This window comes from Lampetra planeri, chromosome 28, assembly GCF_965212315.1.
Source record: "Lampetra planeri chromosome 28, kcLamPlan1.2.h2, whole genome shotgun sequence".
NCBI classification, from domain to species: domain Eukaryota; kingdom Metazoa; phylum Chordata; class Hyperoartia; order Petromyzontiformes; family Petromyzontidae; genus Lampetra; species Lampetra planeri.
Genome location: NC_136134.1, coordinates 10632374 through 10638563, shown reverse-complemented (window position 1 = coordinate 10638563; position 6190 = coordinate 10632374). Strand labels below are relative to the sequence as shown.

The 6190-nt window shown below is 60.4% G+C and overlaps 1 long non-coding RNA gene across 1 annotated transcript; it reads right to left on the bottom strand.

The window, feature by feature from the left end:
* Positions 1-203: 203 nt before the first annotated feature.
* LOC144728286 (uncharacterized) lies at positions 204-5961 on the bottom strand. Its single transcript, XR_013587504.1, has 3 exons — positions 5918-5961; positions 3143-3245; positions 204-265 (listed from the first exon to the last, which is right to left on the bottom strand). It is a non-coding gene; the product is annotated as an uncharacterized LOC144728286 (long non-coding RNA).
* Positions 5962-6190: the final 229 nt, after the last annotated feature.

Here is a 6190-nt window from a genome sequence, read left to right as displayed (position 1 = left end):
AGCATCACTACCATCGCAAACACGGATGGCATCGGTGTTATCAATACCACGAGCACAAATCGGTATCGTCTTGATGAGTATCTTATGTTCCTTGAGGGACCTTCGGCACCATCGGCACCATGGATACCACGAGTACGATGGGTACCCCAAGGACCCGGATGAGTACCACGATCAATAACCACGTGATGCCAGCCCCCCCCCGACTCACCTGGCTGTTGCGGTTCAGCTCCTCTCCCAGGTGCGCGCGTGGTGACCCCACTCCATCCTGTGGGGCGGGGGGGGGGGTGAGATAGGGGGGGGGGCGAGGTGAGTTACATCACCACATGGAGCGTTTAGAGTCGGGGGGAGGGGGCGGGGGGAGGCATGGGAGATGAGTTAACATCGAAGGAAAGTTGGGAGGGGAGGGAGGAACAACGCGGGAGCAGAGCGATGGAGAGAAGCGATAGAGGGAAGTCGTGGGGAGCAGGAGGAACTGGAGGGGGACAAAGAGGAGCATGAGAGGGAGAAGGGGAGAGGGGATATAGCGGGAGATGGGGGAGCATGGTGGAAGCAGGGGTGGGAGCAGGGGTGAGGGGGGGGCAGGGGTGGGTGAGGGGGGGAACAGGGGTGAGCAGGAGGTGAGGGGGCAGCAGGGGGGATCAAGGGTGAGGGGAAGCAGGGTGAGGTTTGGGGGGGGGTTCAAGATGGGAGCCGCCGGGATCCGAGCTCCGCGTCTCTCCCGGTTCCACCCCGCGCGCCCTTTTATAGCTCACCTGACTACAGCGCCGCGCATGCGCACTGCGACATCCCTGCCCCCCCCCCCACAGCTCTCACCCCCCACCCCCCCCCACGCGCCCCCCCTCTACCCCCCCGTGAATACCGGCTCCAGGTGCGCGGGCGGAGACCGGGTTGAGGCGGGAGGAATAATGGGGGGGGTGGGGGAGGGATCATGGGGGAGGGGGGTGGGGGAGGGATCATGGGGGGGGAGGGGGGTGGGGGAGGGATCATGGGGGGGGGGGGGAGGGGGGTGGGGGAGGGATCATGGGGGGGGGAGGGGGGTGGGGGAGGGATCATGGGGGGGGGAGGGGGGTGGGGGATGGATCATGGGGGGGGGGAGGGGGGTGGGGGAGGGATCATGGGGGGGGTGGAGCGAGATGCAGGGGAGCACGGGGGGGGGGACGGGGTGCGTATGGGGGGGGTGTAGTGGGGGGGGGTGTGTAGTGGGGGGGTGTAGTGGGGGGGTGTAGTGGGGGGGGGGTGTAGTGGGGGGGGGGGGTCACGGGGAGGGCACCGTTAGCGGGGGTCCAGGGAAGCCACGGAGGCACCGTTAGCGGGGTCAGGGAAGCCACGGCGCTTGGGTCAAGTTGGGGGTCAAGCCTCCTCCCCTCCAGACCAGGTGTGTGTGTGTGTGGGGGGGGGGCAGGGAGGAGAAGATGAGGAGGGTTGTTGACAAAATTTGGGAGTGGGGGGGGAGGAGGTGCGAGGGGGGGGGGGTTACGAGACATTTGGGGGGTTGTGGACGGACGGCGGGGGGGGGGTGTAATTGACTCGCTCACAGGTGTCAGCGCGTGCACTAATTGGCAGAGGTAAGGGGGAGGGGTGAGTGTATGTGGTGGTTGGGGTTGCGGGGGGCGTGTCGGTGAGGCCATATGCCCGGGTAGGACCCCTCTACCGGGGCTTTATCCTCTCCCTGTCCCCCCCACCCCCCTTCCCGCAACTCACGCGCTTTGTTCAGAGCAGAGGGGGTCCCTGGGGGAGTGGGGGGCGGATTGGGTGGGGGGGGCACCTGAGTGTGCGCACCGGGCTGGGACCCGAACGCGGCAGTGGCTCCCTTCGTGGCGGGAACGCGATGGGTGTGGCGATAAATTACTATGATGATGGTGGTGGTGATGGGGGTGATGGTGGTGATAATAATTGGTACATTGTGTACTTGTGCCAGGTTATACCCGCCAGGGATAGTTATCACAGGCGGGCATAGTCTGGCAGTAGGGGGCGATGTTGCTATGTGGCATTAAGAATACAACATTTTTTAAATTCATATTTCTTGGTAATTTTCACATTGTAATCATTTGGACCGGCACACAATGGCATATTCTCTTATTCCCAAATAAGGCCACGGCATCTTTAACGTTCACCCACGAGTGAAGCAGACGGCGTGGTCAATACCACACCGCCGCAGTATTAACCAGGGTGGCCTCTGGTTGCGAACCGCGAAACCTCTGCATGTATATTCTTGGTTCTTTCGGTAAAGTCAATTATAAGGGAAATAAAGTCACGTAGGAGAAAAATAGTATTTCCCTTCAAAATGACTTTACCGACAGAACCAAGAATATGAACCCCTGCAGTCACGAAAGCTTTAAATCGAAAACTCTGCGTGTATGTTGAACTTCTTCCACACCGTACGTAGCCAACCGTGCTAACCATCGTAATCATCAGTATCAATGATGATTACGATGTTGGCGATGTTTATGTCGACTACAATTATGATGGTGCTGCTGCTGATAATATTGGTTATGATGTTGATGGTGTTGATGGTGTTGATGGTGGGGTTGATGGTGGTGTTGATGGTGTTGTTGATGGTGTTGATGGTGTTGTTGATGGTGGTGTTGATGGTGTTGGTGTTGTTGACGGTGTTGACGGTGTTGATGGTGGTGTTGATGGTGGTGTTGATGGTGTTGATGGTGTTGTTGATAGTGTTGATGGTGGTGTTGATGGTGTTGATGGTGGTGTTGATGGTGGTGTTGATGGTGGTGTTGATGATGGTGGGTGTTGATGGTAGTGTTGTTGATGGTGGTGTTGATGGTGGGTGTTGACGGTGTTGATGGTGTTGATGGTGTTGATGGTGGGGTTGATGGTGTTGTTGATGGTGTTGATGGTGTTGTTGACGGTGTTGATGGTGTTGTTGATGGTGTTGATGGTGTTGTTGATGGTGTTGTTGATGGTGTTGTTGATGGTGTTGATGTTGTTGATGGTGTTGTTGATGGTGTTGGTGGTGTTGATGGTGGTGTTGATGGTGTTGAGGGTGTTGACGGTGTTGACGTTGATGGTGTTGATGTTGATGGTGGTGTTGATGGTGTTGATGGTGTTGTTGATGGTGGTGTTTGATGTTGTTGATGGTGTTGATGTTGTTGATGGTGTTGATGGTGTTGGTGGTGATGTTCACCTGTCTTGCACTCCGTGTCGTTGGGACCCCAGGAGGGACAGGACACGGGAGCCTGGGGGGGGCTCCAGTCATAGCTGAGCGGTGCGCGGTGCGGGAGGGCGTCCTGCAAGAAACAAAGACACAGTTCCCCCGTATAGCCTCCACACACGTTTGAGGGCAAGTGCTGTCGGCAGGCACCTGATGAAGGCCGGAACGGCACACGAGGAGGTGGGGTGGGTGGTCAGCACCACGCCAATGCTGATGTTCCCACACCGCGCACCCGGTACTCGTGATATGCCGAGCCCAGAATCGGTTCAGAAATGTGTCACTGATATTGGCAACGAGCGTGAATCGAACTCGGGTGGCCGGGGTTTGTAACGTCGTGGTTAGCGCTACGCTGCCGCTTCACACACAACACACACATCTAGCCATGCGGACACACACACAATAAACACATACAATCACGACACACATACCCACACACACACGGGAAATCAGTGTACACACACACCCTTACACAGATCAACGACACAGATACACACACACACTCATTCACACACACACTCATATACCTAAAGTCACTTACACACGTGTACAAAGACAAAGATACTATGTGGAGTCGTAACAGACTGTTGGGGCAAGTGTGCTGTTAGCGAGCACCTATGAAGACCGGCACGGCACACGAAGGGGTGGGTGGCCAGCACCACGCCCGGCCGCCTTTGTCTCCCTAGTGGCGATGTTTACGACACATCGCCTTCGAGGCTGAGTCGACCTCACACACACACAGGCACGCACTCATTCATACACTCAGGCGCTCGCACGCGTGCGTGGGTTAATAGTTGCGTAAAGCATCGCCTCCATGACGTTGAATTGCCTCCTCCACCTCCTCCCCCCGCCCGCCCCGCCCCTCACCCCCCCCCCACCCGCCCCCCGGTTCTGAGCCGGGCCCCCACGGCTCGGATTCTTGAGAAGCGAGGGCAGCGCGGGGGGGCGGGGGGCGGGGGTTGGCGGAGGAGGCTGTTGCCATGGGGATCGGTTTGTTGTGGGAGCTCTGAGTAAGATCGACCAACGGCCCCCGTCACCCCCCCCCCCCCCGGTTTCTCCACCCCCCCTCCTCCCCCCCCTCTCAGCCTCGACCCCTCCCCTCGAGATGCGGAGTGCGCAGCGCCCCCTTGCGCTGCCCCCGATTGGGGCAAGTGTCAGGGAAGAGGGGGGGGGGGGCTGCGTCTATTGGGTTTGAGGGGTTGAGGGGGGGGGGGGTGGTGGTGGGGAGGGGAACGAGGTGTCCCTTCCCTGTGTTAGAGGGATGAGACAGGGCCACTGCGTAAATGGGGGGGTCAAACAGCCCCCCCACCCACCCCCACCCCTCTCACCCCCCCCCCCCCCAAAACCCCTACCTCCTTACCCCCCACCCACTGCGCCCTGGCTTTGAATTTCGGAACCGAGTCACCGCGACATCATCCAGAAACTCAATCCCCGGCGCTTTTATTGCGCAATGGACAAGGCGGCTGGGTTGCAGACGGAGCCGTCCGAGGCGGAGCTCCGGAATATGATGCCCCTGCTCCACCCCTCGCTATCGGCGGTGGTGGGGGGGGAGGGGCTGGGTACGAGGTTCGGCCAATGTCGAGGAAATATTGCATGAGATTCTAAACCCGACGCATAGATGTTGAGCGGCATGCTGAAATAAAGGGAAGGCGAGGGGGGGGGCTCTCCCTCTCTCTCCGAGGGGAGGAAGCTGGGACCCTGGACGGCGGTGGAGGGGACCTGGGTTAGGTCCCATGTCCCTGGCTGGGCCCAGTTTTCCCCACTGGAGTTCAGTTCCTGTGGCTCCTGCAGCTGCGGCACAGAATCCGCGTGGCTGTTAACGCGTCCCACGTGGAGTGCTGCGGGGGGGGGGGGCAGCGGTGATTTGGGAGCCCGGGAAAAGGTGGCGAATGTCCCGTGGGGACCTGGGAACGAGCCCCTTCTACACAGGGCCTGTACTGACTTTGCAGAATTGTAACCCGCCCCATAGCCGCAGAGGTAGGCGCCCTATGAAGTCACTCAGGTAGAATACCAACCGTTCAGTTAAGACACCCAGCCAACCACACGGCTAGACATCACACGACTCACATCACACGACTCGGTTAGGCAACTCTGTCAGCCACACAGGTAGACACCCAGACAATCACCGAGCCACTCAAGACACCGAGTTAGAACGCCCTGCCAAGCACGAAATTCAACACGCTGCCAACCACTCGTATACCGTGCGAGCCACTTAAATAGACACCAACCTACTCGGCGAGACACCCACGTATGGAGGCAGGGCACATCCATTCGGTTCGACAGCCCAACGACTCCGCTAGACCCACACAGATCAGCACTGAGCGCACACCGGCGGGTGTCAAATTGGTGCCCGACTCATTTTCCCCGCCCCCCTCTCGCACCTCCACCGGACGACGCGCGCGATGCCACCCACAGGTATTGGGGGGGGGGGCACGGCGCCCCCCTCTCTCCTCGCACTGGCACCCGACCCGGCAACGATCCTCCTGCCCCCCTTTCACGGGACTCGGATGAAACATGTGCAGGGAGCGCGCGCCCTGCGGACTTGGAGCGGCGCGCGTCCCTGAAGGCGCCCAGGTGCGGCATTCAAACCACGTCCCGCCACCGCCTCCTCCACGCCGCATCGAGACCCATCGCCGCACTCCGCCCTCACTGACAACCCCCTCCGAGGGGTCACGACCCCCACCCCCCTCAACCACCCCCCTCCCCCTTTACCCCGGCTCCCCCAGATTCCCTCGTCAAGCCGGCACTTACCATGAGCGGTGCCCCGGGCCAGTGCGCGGTCGTTGACGGTGGCGCGCGTTGTGCAGCGGGGGCTGGAGGCGCGGGGGTCCTTATAACGGGGGCCCCGCTCCGCTGATTCCTCCCCGCGCGATCTGATTCGGCCCTCGGAGCGACACGCGGTGACGCGGCGCCTCCCTCTGCTCCCCTCCGCAACCCTCCGCCGCGCTCTCCTAAACTAAGAGTCTCGTGCGACGACGCGCGGATGGCGAGACCGAGACGCGAGGTCACGAGGCCGTCCCTCTC